This window comes from Argentina silus (genome assembly GCF_951799395.1).
Source record: "Argentina silus genome assembly, chromosome: 8".
Lineage (NCBI taxonomy): Eukaryota > Metazoa > Chordata > Actinopteri > Argentiniformes > Argentinidae > Argentina > Argentina silus.
The window spans coordinates 716,789-733,482 of record NC_139662.1 but is presented as its reverse complement, the minus strand read 5'-3'; the positions used below and the strand labels follow the sequence as shown (position 1 = coordinate 733,482).

Sequence of the window (16,694 nt, the reverse complement as noted above, 5' to 3'; positions counted from 1 at the left end):
GGGGGACAAGGAGATTCTTGGTGCTAGCCTGGATGCGGCAGGCAGAGATGGGCAGCTGGATGGTGTGGAGGGCGATGTGAGAGGCGAAGGTGTGGATTTGGGAGTAGCTCCGGAGGGGCTTCCAAGGGTTGGAGAGGCGAAAGCGGTGGAACCTGGGACAGATGAGAGGGGGGATGCGGCAGGAGACCGGGCGATGGACGACAAGCGGAAGAGACAAGCGGGTGAGGACGATGTAAGTATTGTTGAAGTGGAGAGGGTAAGGGCTAAGCCATGGAGTAACACAGTGGAGAATGTAGGGAAAGGGAAGGGGAAGAGGCATGGCGGTGGACGGAGATGATGCACATGATCTTACTTTGGCAATTGTTGATGGCTACGGTCTCTATAGTTACAATCAATGCTAATGGTCTCAGGTCAATGGGCAAGCTGGAGACGGTGTTGGCCGCATGTAAAGAGGACATTGTGTGCCTGCAAGAGACTCATTGGACTGATGACATGATGGAGGGAGTGAGGAGGAGGTGGGAGGGAAAGGTTTTTGTCAGCACTGGGACTGTGAGGGCTTGTGGGGTGGCGGTTATGATTAAGACAGGGGTGGTGGAGAATGAGCGGTTTTTATTTGGTGATGATGATGGAAGGGTGGTGGGTGTGGGATTTGAGCACCAAGCAATTGCATATACACTGTACACTATTTATGCTCCAAACGAGGAGGTGGAGAGGAAAGTTTTTTTTGAGACCATTAAGCAACACTGTGTGGGGAATTGCATTATGTTGGGTGATTACAATGTTAAGCTAGATAGATTAGACGTGTCAAGGGGGATGAATTTTAGGGCGGATACATCCAGGACAGAACTGATGGACTTGATGGATAGTAGTGGAATGGTGGACGTGTGGAGGGAGGGGAATCCAGGGGTTCAAGGGTTCTCCAGACGGCAGAGTGTGATGGGGGTGATAAAACAGTCACGGATTGATCTATGTTTGGTGAAGAGGGAGGTAGTGCACCTGGTGGGAGAGGCGGGATATCGTTTGGTGGCATTTAGCGACCATGATGCGCTGTCTTTCCGGCTGGGGGCAGTACAGACAGGGGGAAGAGGGGGGTCATGGTGTTTTAATGCGAGTTTACTTAAGGAGGAGGGGTTTGGGGAGGGGGTGAGGGAATGTGTGAGGTTGGCAATGTTAGATAGGGCATATGAGAGTGATGTGTGTGAGTGGTGGGAGGGACTGAAGGATAAATTGAAATTGGTTGCTGTGGCCTATGCAAAGCGGTTGGGGAGAGAGAGGGTGAGGGTGCAGAGGGAGTTGAGGATGAGGTTGGGGAGGGAACAGGAAAAGATTGATAACATACCTGGGCATGATATTTCTGAGTATCTGGGGGTGAGGGAGGAGTTGAGGGGTTTGGAGGGGGAAAGGTGTGAGGGGGCTGCGGTAAGGAGTAGAGCATGGTATGTGGTGGAGGGGGAAAGGAACACAACATATTTTTTGGGGTTAGAGAAGAGAAGGAAGGAGAAAAGTAGAATTGGGGAATTGATAAATGAGGAAGGGGTAATGGTGAATGATTTGGTGGGGATTATGGAAACGATGGAATCGTTTTATAGGGATTTATATACTTCAGAGGGAGTGGATCGGGACTGCATGGACCAGGTGTTGGGTGTGTTGGAAGCCAGGGTGTCAGCAGAAGATGCAGAGATGTGTGACTCAGGCTTGAGGGTGGAGGAGATAAAGATAGCGATAATGGGGCTGAATTTAGATAAGAGTCCAGGTTCGGATGGGCTGACAGCTGAGTTTTACAGGGGTTTTGTTGACATCCTGGCTCCAATACTGTATAAGGTTTATGTATGTATGGAGAGCACGAGGGTGATGCCGGATTCTATGGGCCTGGGGGTGCTTACGTTGCTATATAAAGGTAAAGGAGAGAAAACCAGGTTACAGAATTATAGGGCACTGTCTGTGATGAACAGTGATTATAAGGTATTAGCAAAAGTTTTGGCAAATAGATTGAATAAGGTTATGGCGAGCATAATAGCACCTACACAGGCCTATGGAGTCCCGGGGAGGGATGTGGCGGATACATTGGCTACACTGAGAGATGTGTTAAAGGATATGAGGGGGAGGGGGGGAGTGGTGTTATGTTTAGACTTTAATAAAGCCTTTGATAGGGTGGAGCATTCTTTTTTGTTGAGAGCAATGGAGAGGTTTGGGATTGGGGTTGGTATGAGGGAATGGATACGTCTGTTATATGGAAATGCTAGGAGCAGGGTAAAATGTGGGGGGTTGCTCACTGACTCCTTCCCCCTGGGCAGATCTATACAGCAGGGTTGTCCTTTATCGGCTCTGTTGTACAGTATGTCAGTGGAACCCTTGTCGGCTTATATCAAGGCACAGAAGGATATTAGGGGTGTGGATATGCCGGGGGGAGGAGTCAGTGTAATTCACCAGTATGCGGATGATACAACTTGTACGGTGCTTGATATGGGGAGTGTAAATGGAATTATGGGGTGTGTGAATGTGTTTGGGAGGGCCTCAGGGGCCAAGGTAAATGTGGAAAAGTCGGAAATGATGGTGTTGGGTCGGGTGGAGGTTGGGAATTGCACTTTTGATTTGAAAACTGTCAACGACAGGATGAAGGTTTTGGGGTTTATTTTGGGAGGGATGAGCGGGAGGCGTGTGAGTTTACATGGACTGAGGTGATGAATAAAATCAAAACCACTTTGAATTTTTGGAAGATGAGAGCTTTGAAACTGAGGGGAAAAGTGGTGGTGGTGAATGCTTTGTTGATGTCAAAGTTTGTGTATGTGTTAAGTGTTTTGAATGTGCCAGAGTGGGTATTAAAGGAATGTAGGAGGTTAGTGTCTGATTTTCTGTGGGGGGGGAAAGGTGTGAAAATTGCTTATGATGTGTTGATAGCGGATTATGAGAGAGGAGGGTTGAGGTTGGTGGATTTGGAGGTGAAGATGAGGGCTTTGAGGGTAAGGAGAGTGAAAAGATTTCTATATGGGGAGGAAGGGCATGGGTGGAAAGGGTATTTTAGGGAGTGGGTGAAAAGGTGTGGGGGGTGTGGCGATTTCGGGTTATTGATGTGTATGAAGGCAGGTATGTATGAGGGAGTGCCAGATTTTTACAAAGAGGTGTTTGGGGCGTGGGGGGAGTTTTTGGTTAAGGTAAGGTATGAGTGTGTGAGGAGTGGAGAGATGTTGAATATTCCGGTTTTATTGAATCCGGTTTTGAGAAGTGAAGGGAGGATGTTGGATATGGTTTGTTTCAGAAGGGCAGGTCTGATTAAAGTGAGGGATTATAGATATGAGGTGGTGCCTGGTTTTTTGCCAGAACAGGCAATTGTCGACCTGGTTTGGGAGAAGGATGAGGGGGTTAGAAGAGGAATGATAGTAAATATGTATAGGAAGATTAAACTGAGTGTACCGGAGGAGTGGAATAGGAGGATGGATAGGGAGGTAGGTGTAGTGGAACAGGCTAGTTTACCAAAGCTACGGGTAGGGCAAGGGGAGACAGAGAGGGATTTTTCAGGGGTAAAGGTGAGGGAGTTTTATTGGAATTTATTAGAAAGCAGAGTGAGGGAGCCGGCAGCTGAGAGGGTGTGGGTGCAGGTGTTTCAGGGGTTGGACGTGAAGAAAATTTGGAGGAATGTAGCGGTTAAGTACAATAGCATAGAGTGCACTCATTTTGATTTCATGCTTAGGCACAATAGGGTGTTTACGAAGGTAGTGTTGCACCAGGTGGATCGGTTAGTGTCAAGGGTGTGTGATGTGTGTGGTGTGAGTGATGAAAATTTGATGCATTTGTTATTTGATTGTATAGAGGTGGTGGGTTTTCATGATAGGTTGAGGGGATTGGTGGAGGAGCACTGGGGGGTGGAGTTGGTGGCGAGGCAGGAGTGGAGGAGGTTTTTGTTATTCGGTTTATGTGATAGGAAGAGGGGATTGAATGTGGGGTGTTTGAATTTTGTGTTGTCGAATGCAAGGTATGCAATCTATGTGAGGAGGAATATGGCGAGGTTTGAGGGGAAGAGGGTTAATGTATGGGCGGTCTTTGAGAATTTAGTAAGGAAGAATGTGGGAGTCATGTTTAGGACAGGGCAGGAAGATTTTGAGAAGGTGTTTGTAAGGGATTGTGGGTTTGTGAGGGTGGATGAGGGAGGAGGGTTGGAGTTTTCGTTCTGATGGTTTCAAGCGTGGAGGTTTTGATGCTATGGTTTCATTGATTTGCTGGGGGGCAGTGCTTACCCGGTTTTTTGTGTTTGTATTGTATTAGTGTTTGTGTGCAGTTATGTGCATGTAAAATTTATGATTGTATCTGTATATATTTTTGATAATAAAAAGAAAAAAAAGAAAGAAAAAAAAATCAGCAGACAGCCGTGTGTTCTTTAGTCATGAGCCTGTTGTCAAAACGGCAGAAAAAAATGGTCACAAACGAAATATTGTTTCTACACTTAAAATGAACAAAGAAAAAATGAGCTAGCCTGATATAAGTCATGTTCATGACGATGCAAATGTAACGAGATTTCGAACTGTTCTGTTGCACACGTTGGGACTCATTTTATTTTTCTACAAAACTCATTTGCCATGACGGGAATCGAACGCGGGCCGCCCTGCGTTACAAGGCAGATTCCTATCCGCTAGACCATTTGGGAAGACGTGATATGTGCACCCTAAGATATCTAAGTGTCATTTCGGTGAGGTCTGTAGCAGAGGCCATAGAGCACACCAAACAAATAATCATGTGTTTAAATATCCTTGTCGTTTTGAAAAAAAACCCATTGTCACCTGCACAGGAATGCCATGCGGCCAACATTGAAGAAATGTGCTTCTCAAATCTGTCATTAACACTGTTTTCCACACGCTTTTTTCATTGCATTGCCATATAATCAATTGATCATTGATGCCTCACGAATAACGACAATGCGTCTAAAATTAAAGAAATGTAAACATGAATTATGTTATTACTGTCTAAGCATCGCAAAGCTGTGTGGTAAAGGCGTCTGACGTCACAGTGGCTTGCCTGAAAAAAAAAAAAAGGAATTGGAGACACATGTGCTTACAGGGGCGTCGAAGCGGCGGCTCCTCCTGAGGGTGCAAAGTTGTTACATTGACAAAGACAAGCTCCGCGCACATGGGCAATTTATATGGGGCAACTGTGCTGCGAGTATCTAAGCAGTCGTATTGAATGGATGAAATGCAATGTTTCAAACAGATCTGATGAATTCACCTGCTTTGAAAAAGTGTGCGTCAGGGAATGCTTTTGACACTTTGCAAAAATCTACAGTCAAGCGCCCTTCAATAGACAGCCTTGTGTTCTTTAGTCATGAGAGTGTTTTCAAAACGGCAGAAAAAATGGTCACAAACGAAATATTGTTTCTACACTTAAAATGAACAAAGAAAAAATGAGCTAGCCTGATATAACTCATGTTCATGACGATGCAAATGTAAAGAGATTTCGAACTGGTCTGTTGCACACGTTGGGACTAATTTTATTTTTCTAGTAGCCGAGGCCATAGAGCACACCAAACAAATAATCAGGTGTTTAAATATCTTTGTCGTTTTGAAAAATGACCATTGTCACCTGCACAGGAATGCCATACGGCCACCATTGAAGAAATGTGCTTCTCGAATCTATCATTAACGACTGATTCCACGCGCTTTTTTCATTGCATTGCCACATAATCAGTTAGTCATTGATGCGTCACGAATAACGACAATGCGTCGAAAATTAAAGAAATGTAAGCATGAATTATGTCATTACTGTCTAAGCATTGAAAAGCTGTATGCGTAAAGGCGTCTGACGTCACAGTGGCTTGCCTGAAACAAAGGAATTAGAGAAACATGTGCTTACAGGGGCGTCGAACCGGCTTCTTCCGCTGATGGAGCAAAGTTGCTACAGTGACAAAGACAAGCTCCGCGCTCATGGGCAATTTATATGGGGCAACTGTGCTGCGAGTATCTAAGCAGTCGTCGTGCATGGATAAAATGCAATGTTTCAAACAGATCTGATGAATTCACCTACTTTGAAAAAGTGTGCGTTAGGGAGTTCTTTTGACACAAAGCGAAAATCTACAGTCAAGCGTCAATCAGCAGACAGCCGTGTGTTCTTTAGTCATGAGCCTGTTGTCAAAACGGCAGAAAAAAATGGTCACAAACGAAATATTGTTTCTACACTTAAAATGAACAAAGAAAAAATGAGCTAGCCTGATATAAGTCATGTTCATGACGATGCAAATGTAACGAGATTTCGAACTGTTCTGTTGCACACGTTGGGACTCATTTTATTTTTCTACAAAAATCATTTGCCATGACGGGAATCAAACCCGGGCCGCCCTGCATTACAAGGCAGATTCCTATCCGCTAGACCATTTGGGAAGACTTGATATGTACACCCTAAGATATCTAAGTGTCATTTCGATGAGGTCTGTCGCAGAGGCCAAACAAATAATCATGTGTTTAAATATCCTTGTCGTTTTGAAAAATTACCATTGTCACCTGCACAGGAATGCCATGCGGCCAACATTGAATTTACAAGAAGGGACAGAGCCTGCTGTACTTCCTGAGGAGGCTGCGGTCCTTCAATGTCTGCAGCAAACTCCTAGGGATGTTTTACCAGTCTGTGGTCGCCAGGGTTCTCTTCTATGCAGTGGTGTGCTGGGGAGGAAGCACTAAGAAGAGGGATGCCGACCGACTGGACAGGCTGGTAAGGAAAGCTGGCTCTGTTGTGGGAGCTGAACTGGAGAGCATCACTTCAGTAATGGAAAAAAGAACTCTGAGCAAACATGGACAATGAAGGTCACCCACTGTACCACACCATCATCCAGCAGAAGAGCTTGATCAGCTGGAGGCTACGAGCACTGACAAGCAAAACTGACAGACTGACTAAATCATTTGTCCCCAGAGCCATACAACTCTACAATAGGTCAATCAAGGGCAAAGAGATGGACTTCTCTGCATAACCTCCACCCTCTGTATCATATCACTATCATGTATCATGTCACTGTTTCACCTCATTATCTACAATGTTTACTAGCTATGCTAGGTCTCATACACAGCCCCTACCTCCCTCCACCAGCCTGGACTAAATGCACTTTAAAATAGTCCATATTTATGTAGCCCGTATTTAGTTTTTAGTATTTAATGCTATAATTGCACTGTCTGCCTTACCTTTTTGCACCTCACCTAACTGCAAAGACATTTACAACTGCACCTCGCCTGTATAAAATGCTGCTAATGTTGTATGTTGTATGTGTATGTTATGTGTGATACCCCTATGTCTGTATGCTACTTGGAACCTGAATTTCCCATTGGGATAAATAAAGTTTCTATCTATCTATCTATCTATCTATCAATGTGTCCCGGCTGTAAACACATGCGACACACTTTCACTTGTCTGTCATGTGTCACCCGAAAATATTCGGCACCCTTCTCTGTTTCAAATCTCGTTGAATACGGTAAGGACTTAACAGTTTCCGTGAACTTTACCTTGACAAAACGAGTGCCTTCACACATCCTCCTCTAAATAGGCGAAATTGCCTTCACTCCCCAGTCCAAAAGTTTTTTAAAAATGTCCCAGTCCGTGATATAAACCGGCAGTCCCAAGAACGAAACCACCATCTCATCAGTGGTTAAATCTTTCGCCATAATCCTTGTGTTCTTCATTTTGAAACCATCCATCAGTCTCTTATTCCCGTTGGGGTGACTCCTCGTCAGTTCATATTTATTAACTCCGGTAAATCGACATCCCAAGACCAGTCCACAGATATCTTTAGTCGTTTTCAGTAATTCCATCATCGTTATCCTGTCCTCTCCCACCAGCTCGACTGACACTGTCAAGTCTTTGCTGTAGCTCGGCCCCTCCGTCGCTGTCTCCTTCTCTCCACCTGTCTCGTCTTCCTCCGCATTCACTGCTTATTTTCCGCTCTCCCCTCCAAACGCACACCCTCCTTCAATTGACCATTTTCCATTTTCCGTGCCTTATTGTCAGCCGTTCCGTGTTCAAAAACCATGTCATCCGCCCGTGAAACAAAACCGTCGACAAATACCCCCCCAAACAGCACAAGCTGTTGGAATACACAAAAAACTGAACTAACTTTCACTCAAACAAACAAACTCCAATGCTTCCGCTCGCTGCAGGCTTCCCAGACTCCTTTGCACTAAGGGCGTGTTCAGGGTGGTTTGGCCGTAAATAAAGTTCGCAGCGGACCGTACTGCATATAAAGTTAAGGAAAGGAGGCATCCGCCACTTTACAATAAAAACAATACAATAGTTGATACACAGAAGGCAGGGAATTATCTCGGAAAACTGCAATTAAGATTGCTTTACCGCTATACAGCTGAAAAAGATTCATCTTACAGAAGACAATTGCTTGCAAACATTTGATTCTAAACTGAGAAGAGGGTGTGCCGTCAAGACATCATGCACCACTTTACGAAAAGGAGATCAATAGTATATACACTATCTTTAAACACAGTATTTGTCGACGGTTTTGTTTCACGGGCGGATGACATGGTTTTTGAAGACGGAACGGCAGATCATTATAAAAAATAAAAAAAGCATCAAAATGCAATCACTCAATCTCCCCCTTGCACATAGGCCTAACCTATAATTGCCGTAATCACATAGAATTAGACAAAGATCTATCTTTCAGTGTCTTAAAAGAGCTGACAGACATTTTCTTGATCACCAGACCAAACATGTGGGGTAGATGGTAGGATGATTCATTGTTGTCAGTCTAGAATCTAGATCAAGAGAAGGCTGAGTGAGTCTCCAATTCTTATTCAGAATTATTAGCAGGTGGTTTTGGAGCAAATTTGGAGCAAACCAGAGTTTGCGAATTAGTGGTTATTTGCTTGTTTATGTCAAGTATTCTCGCTAAAAACAGTTTAGCGTACATATCGTACAGCCGACGAGAACTTTTGGACATCGGTTCCTGCATTCCAGACATCTTTATCAACGTAATACCTGAGATTGCCAAAACAGCGGGAGCAGCTACCTCCGCTACACCGACCGGGAGTAACCCCAGACCGGCTAGGAAACGTAAACACAGGCGTGGTAGCCGAGGTGTGCTGAGAGCTAGGCTCAAGCTAACTCCACATCGACTCTCACTACCAAGGCTTTTCCTCGGCGAACAAAATGGATTAACTGCGGCTGCGGATCACCACACACAAATAGATTATGGACTGTAACATGATGGTTTTCACGGAAACCTGGCTCAACAGCGAGGTACCCGACAATGCTATTAAGCTAGCAGGGCGCTACGTCCTCCGAGCAGACAGAACAGCGGGGGACTCCGGTCAGACCAGAGGTGGAGGTTTGTGCATTGATGTGAACAAGACGTGGTGCACGGTCACTACCATCACCGAGAGTCACTGCTCAGCTAACCTTGAGTTTCTCATGGTTCAGTGGAGACCTTTCTATCTGCCCAGAGAGTTCACATCCACTGTTATCACGGCAGCCTATATCCCCCCGGATGCTAATGCTAAGATTGCCATGAAAGAACTGCATACTGCCACTATTGACAGGGCCTACACACACCTGTATAACTATTGACAGGGCCTACACACATCTGTATAACTATTGCGAGATATACTGTATTGTATGGATTGTGAGTTAAATAAATATCTACTATTAATAGCTTCTATAGCGTATTTTATTTTCTAAATGAAATGAAATGATTTCTCCAACATAAGCCTCCACATGTTTCCATTAACATTGACACCAAAACCCTTGTGATGCATCTGATCCCCGTCATTTGCAGCTACGACAGGTCTAAACTACAACAGGCAAGTCTAAACTACAACAGGCCTTATGGGTAGTGAAGTCTAAACTACAACAGGCCTTTTGGGTAGTGAAGTCTAAACTACGACAGGCCTTATGGGTAGTGAAGTCTCAACTACGACAGGCCTTATGGGTAGTGAAGTCTCAACTACGACAGGCCTTATGGGTAGTGAAGTCGAAACTACGACAGGCCTTATGGGTAGTGAAGTCGAAACTACGACAGGCCTTATGGGTAGTGAAGTCTAAACTACGACAGGCCTTATGGGTAGTGAAGTCTAAACTACGACAGGCCTTATGGGTAGTGAAGTCTAAACTACGACAGGCCTTATGGGTAGTGAAGTCTAAACTACAGCAGGCCTTATGGGTATTAAAGTCTAAACTACAACCGGCCTTATGGGTAATGAAGTGGCGTCGTCAGTGGATCTGTTTTGCCTGTAGGCAAATTGGTGAGGATCCAGGGTGCAAGGGAGCATGCTGCAGATCTGGGCCTTGACATGCCTCTCAAAGCATTTGCTCACGATGGGAGTGAGAGCGACAGGGCGCCAGTCGTTTAGGCATGCTACCTTGTTCTTCTTCGGCACTGCGACAATGGTGGATGACTTGGAGGGGACTGTTCCTGTAAAGAGGGAGAGGTTGAATATGTCCGTGAACACACCAACCAGTTGCGCTGCGCACACAATGATCACCCGGTCTGGGAAGCCGTCTTGTCCGGCCGCTTTGCGGATGTTGACGCGCCCGAACTGCCTGCGCACCTCTGCTTCGGTGATGACCAGAGCGCTGGCAGCGCTGACCGCGGTGTGTGTCCTCTCTGGTGGAATGGCGTTGGAGTTCTCGAAGCGGGCGTAGAAGCTATTCAGCTCGTCCGGGAGAGAGCTTTGAAGTCCGATGGTGTGTAGCCCTTACCACATGCTGCATGAGTTGTTGCTGCATAGTTGTGACTCTATCCTTTTGCTGTATTCCCGTTTGGGTACCTTGATCACTCTGCAGAGGTCGTAGCGGGCTTTCTTGTCGCTGGTGATGTCACCGGATCCACGGTTTCTGATTTGGAAACAGCTGGACAGTCTTTGTGGGGACAACTTCCTGAATTCCATGTTGTATGAATCCCATGACTCCTTGCGCGTACTCGTGGATGTCATCATTCATCTTGCGGTAGATGTCCCAGTCCGCGTCGTCCAGGTAGTGTTGTAGCCTCGGACTCCTTGGACCAAATCTGGATCGTTCTCATGGTGGATGTCGGGAGTTTCAGCTTGTGTCTGTAGGCGGGCAGGAGCAGGATGGAGGAGTGGTCTGATTTGCCGAAATGAGGTCGAAGGAGGGGTTTGTAGGCATGACGGAAGGGGGTGTAGCAGTGATCAAGAATACTTCCGGCATGCGTGTTTACGTCAATGGTGTTTGGGGAAGTTTGACTCTTTCCAGACATACATTGATACATCAAGTGCACTCCATGTAAACATTTATCCATTGAAGTTACATAATTGAATATTTCACCACTGGGGGTGCTCTTGAGCCAAAAGGGGTCCCCTAAATAGTCTGAACATATCCAAAGATTACCTCATTGGACAGAAAGGGGTGCCCGTCTCCATGTCTATGGGCATCAGCGAAGGATTGTCTGGTTCAATCAGGCAAGAAATTGATTGATAATCAGAGCAGTATGATAACTACACACTCAACACTCAAAACAAAACATGAGGTAAAGAATTTGTAATTAAAACTTCCATAGTGTACCTTTAAATAAGACACATTGTTAAATAAGACAGATTAAAGAAGTGACAGATGAACAGGTTTAAGTACAAGGCTTAGGAAGCTTTAGAGACGAACACTTTTTTTGGGCCATCCAAATAGAATAGGGGAATGGGCTGGGCCCTGTCTGGTTTGGGCCCTGTTTGGGCTGGGCCCTGTCTGGTTTGGGCCATGTCTGGTTTGAGCTGGGCCCTGTCTGGTTTGAGCCCTCTGGTTTGTGCCCTGTCTGGTTTGGGCTGGGCCCTGTCTGGTTTGGGCCATGTCTGGTTTGGGCCATGTCTGGTTTGAGCTGGGCCCTGTCTGGTTTGAGCCCTCTGGTTTGTGCCCTGTCTGGTTTGGGCTGGGCCTTGTCTGGTATGAGCTGGGCCCTGTCTGGTTTGGGCCCTGTCTGGTTTGGGCTGGGCCTTGTCTGGTTTGGGCCCTGTCTGGTTTGAGCCCTCTGGTTTGGGCCCTGTCTGATAGCTGATGGCATATCACAGATGGCATATTACTGGAGTGCTGCACATTTTCAAGAGTGTGGGCAGAACAAGTTTCACCCTTCCCCTCTTACTTTAGGGTTAAGTTTTGCAAACCCTCCTCTTGTATTAACACTGATCAAAGTTATACATCGAGATAATGATGAACTCACCTTCTTCAGTAGTCCTGTCTTCTAGTATCCTGTCTTCTGAAACTGAGCTGTGTATCCTTAAAATCAATGATATTCATTGAATACAACAATGTGCCTGTGTTGATTGAGCAAAGTCAACTGAGTAAACTTTATGTCTGCGTCAATAGCGTCCATAGCGTGCTTATGTCAGTGTTTGAATAATTCATCACACCCAGGGACGGACTGGGGGGCGATATGCTGCACGAAGCTCACATATCGCATCGCTCACCGGCCCCGCAGTCCACAGGTAGACCAGCACATCCACCGACCCCAAACTTTTCAAGAAGAAGAAAAGTAACAAGAAGAGCAAGAGATGGGAATTAAATACTTGTGATGAAAGGTTTACTGCTGTCACTGTAGCTAAATCAAACATTAAACTGAAAGCTCATTGTCTACTGCGCTGCAGATTGTGCTGATCGTATGAGAAAGACCTAGCTCCAGTGAGTGCCTTACTGTAGTGAGAAGTAGTCTTTACTATCTACAGAACTATGAGTAGGAGGTATACATTCATTGCAGTACCCAAACAATAAAACATGAACATCTGCCTTTTAACTTACAGGTAATATTCACATCTACCTAAAGGAGGCATGTCCAAAGTCCGGCCCGCAGGCCAATCACGGCCCGCCGTCAGATTTCACACGGCCCGCAGCTTCGGTTTTATAATGTATTCTTTATGGCCCGCTAGGACTGTCAAACAGAATAAATAAATCATAAAAGGTTCAAAATGCAATTTCTCCTTTCACCGCATGGTGAACTCTAACTCTATATGGCTCTGTGACCTTGCTGTGAACACTTCTCGCTAGTTTCTGCCATGGCGCCTGTAAATAAAAAGAGGAAAGTTAACAGTGAGGGCCGACGCTTCCAGGAGAGATGGGAATTACAATATTTTTTCACTGAAAATCGGAGCAATTGTGTTTGTCTAATTTGTCAAGAGACTGTTACCATGTTTAAGGAATTCAATGTAAAGAGACACTACCAGACAAAACATGCTAACGCATACGACAAGGTAACAGGGAGTTAGCGCGCTGAAAAAGTGAAGCAACTCCAAGCTGCTTTGGCCTCACAACAGCGACTCTTCATGCGGGCCTGTGAGTCAAATGAAAACGTCACCAAAGCAAGCTACGAAGTGGCCATGTTAATCGCCAAATATGGCAAACCTTTCACAGAGGGTACGTTTATCAAAGACTGTCATGAAAATGGTGGAGAACATTTGCCCCGAGAAGAAGCAAGAATTTGCTAATGTTTGCCTGGCTCGTAACACTGTGGCACAGAGAATAGAGGACCTATCATCAGATATTCAGAGACAACAGGGGAGTGACTTTTGATTATTTTTCATTAGCCTGCGATGAAAGCACAGATGCATCTGACACTGCGCAGCTACTGATTTTTTTGAGAGGAGTTGACGATGACATGAACATAAAAGGAACGGATTTATTCGTTTCTGTTTGTACAGCTGTTGACGATATGAAACTACCATGGAGTAAAGTTAGTGGGATTATTACCGATGTTGCGCCTGCCATGGTTGGTGAACGAAGTGGATTGTCTACATTGATCTGCAACAAAGTCAGCGAAGAAGGAGGTAACGCTATTATACTCCACTGTATAATTCACCAGCAGGCTCTCTGCGCAAAACATCTCAAATTTGATCATGTTATGAAACCCGTGGTAAAGGCAATCAATTCTATTCGCTCTAAAGCCCTATACATATACATATTTGTGTGAGCAGACGTTATCTGTCATGAACTTAAACAAGAACTGCTTGAGGTCAAGACTAAGTGACTTCCACCTACGTGACTGTAACAAAGTCCGTTTATACACAGAGGCAGACGCAGTATCACGATAAGGGAATTGGTCCCGTTTATTCATAAAGTATTCCGTTGGAAGTGTTTGGGCTTTCCAGCCTCGTCAAAAAGTCTCTCGCTCCCGTCTCAGCTCTCGGCTCTCCTCGATCGCCTCGCCTTCTCCAGCTTAGCTCGCCTACTGAAATGGCAGAAGCACACACATCTTAAACATTCGCCGACGAGACTTAATTCGCAGCAGGTGTGCAACAAAAGTCTCGCCGACACAACCCCGGCCACGGTCCTGTAGCTCCCTCTACAGGCCGAACGCTGCATGTCCCCCCACATACCCCCACCGCCCGACACAGGCCGGGGACCCGACGGCCTACTCCTCCCCCCCTGCACAGGAGAGGAAGTCTGCCACGACCATCTGCGCCCCCCCGGTCTGTGCACGACGGAAAAGTTGAAGGGCTGCAACGCGAGGTACCACCGGGTGATCCTCGCGTTTACATCCTTCATGCGGTGGAGCCACTGGAGGGGGGCATGGTCGGAGTAGAGGGTGAAGGCGCGACCCAGCAGGTAGTAGCGGAGGGTGCCGACCGCCCACTTGATGGCCAGGCACTCCTTCTCCACGGTGCTGTACCGGCCCTCCCTCTCCGACAGCTTGCGGCTCAGGTACAGCACCGGCCGGTCGGCCCCCTCCACGCGCTGGGTCAGCACTGCTCCCAGCCCTCTATCCGACGCGTCCGTCTGTAGGGAGAAAGGGAGGTTAAAATCAGGCGCATACAGGACCGTTTCTCCACAAAGAGCCCCCTTAAGGGCCTCGAACGACCCCTGGCACTGGCCCGACCATTGGACCGGATCCGGGGCACCCTTCCGGGTGAGGTCCGTCAAGGGACTGGCCAGCTCTGAAAACCCTGGTACGAACTGGCGGTAATATCCCGCCAGCCCCAGGAAGGCCCTCACCTCCTTCTTTGTCTTGGGCCGGGGAGAGGCGGCGATGGCCGCAGTCTTTTCAATCTGCGGTCGCACCTCCCCCCGTCCCAAGTGGTACCCCAGATACCGGATCTCCCTCCGCCCGATCACGCACTTTTTCGGGTTGGCCGTTAGCCCCGCCTGCCTCAGGGACCGCAGAACAGCAGCCACACTCCGCACATGCTGCGGCCAGGTGTCACTGTGAATGACAATGTCATCTAGGTAGGCTGCAGCATAGGCGGCGTGCGGCCGCAGAATACGGTCCATGAGGCGCTGAAAAGTGGCTGGGGCTCCGAACAACCCGAAAGGGAGCACGGTGAACTGGAATAACCCGAGCGGAGTGGAGAATGCCGTTTTCTCCCGGGACACCGGCGAGAGTGGAATCTGCCAGTATCCCTTCGTGCAATCCAATGTCGTGAAGTACCTGGCCGTACCAAGCCGGTCCAAGAGCTCGTCGACCCGGGGCATCGGATATGCATCGAACTTGGAGACCGCATTAACCCGTCTATAATCCACACAGAACCGTATAGCCCCATCTGGCTTGTTGACAAGCACGATGGGGCTACACCAATCACTGCGGGACTCCTCGACCACACCCAGCTCCAGCATAGCTTCCAACTCCGTGCACACAACGTTTCGTTTGTGCACCGGCAACCTATAGGGACGCGTGCGCACCGTTAAACCCGGCTGCGTTTCTATATGGTGGTCGATGAGCGTAGTCCGACCGGGCAGGGGAGAGAACACGTCAGCGAACTTAAGCTGCAAATCTGCAACGTCCGCGGCCTGGCTAGCAGAGAGATGGTTATCAATATCGACCGGAGTGCTAACTTTCGATTTTGGGACTTCCGGACCGAACTCCTCTCTCTCCGGAATTACCGTAGCCAGAGCAACCGTGACCACGTCGTTCCATTTTTTTAGGAGATTGACGTGATACACCTGCAAGCTATCCCCCCGGTCCGAGCGTACAACCTCATAATCCACGTCCCCCATGCGACGTGTGACCACAAACGGCCCTTGCCACTTCGCGAGTAATTTCGTTCTGGAGGTGGGTAACAGTACGAGCACCTTGTCTCCCGGTGTAAACTCTCGTAGGGTAGTCCCCCTGTCATACAGGCGTTTCTGACGCTCCTGGGCTTGCAGCAAATGCTCACGTGAGATAGCCCCTAGGGCGTGGAGCTTTGTGCGCAAGTCGAGGACGTACTGGATCTCGCTCTTACTGTCGCTAGACCCTTCCTCCCAATTTTCTTTAAGCAGGTCTAGGACACCCCGGGGCTTACGCCCGTAGAGTAATTCAAACGGGGAAAACCCGGTTGAAGCTTGGGGAACTTCCCGCACCGCAAACAACAGGGGATCTAGCCATTTATGCCAATTCCGACTATCCTCGTGGACAAACTTCCGGATCATTGACTTCAAGGTCCGATTGAACCGCTCACAAAGGCCGTCAGTGGCCGGGTGGTAAACACTGGTTCGAATCGCCTTGATGTTCAACAAGCCATACAGTTCCTTGAGGGTGCGTGACATAAAATTAGTGCCCTGATCGGTGAGAATCTCTTTCGGGATTCCCACGAGGGAGATGACTTGAAACAATGCTTGCGCTACACTCCTGGCAGAGATATTGCGCAGAGGTATTGCCTCGGGGTATCGGGTGGCGTAATCTATCAAGACCAACACAAATCGATAACCCTGTGTGCTCCGGTCAAATGGCCCGATAATATCCATCGCAATGCGGTCGAACGGGTTCTCGACCAATGGTAAGGGCTGCAAGGGGGCCCGTGGAATGGCCGGGG

The 16,694-nt window shown here is 47.4% G+C and overlaps 1 pseudogene across 1 annotated transcript in view; it reads left to right on the top strand.

Annotated features, from left to right (window-relative positions):
* LOC310808835 (cytochrome P450 3A27-like) overlaps positions 1 to 16,694 on the top strand; it is a 221,489-nt pseudogene that overhangs the window by 123,665 nt on the left and 81,130 nt on the right. The window lies entirely within an intron of this gene.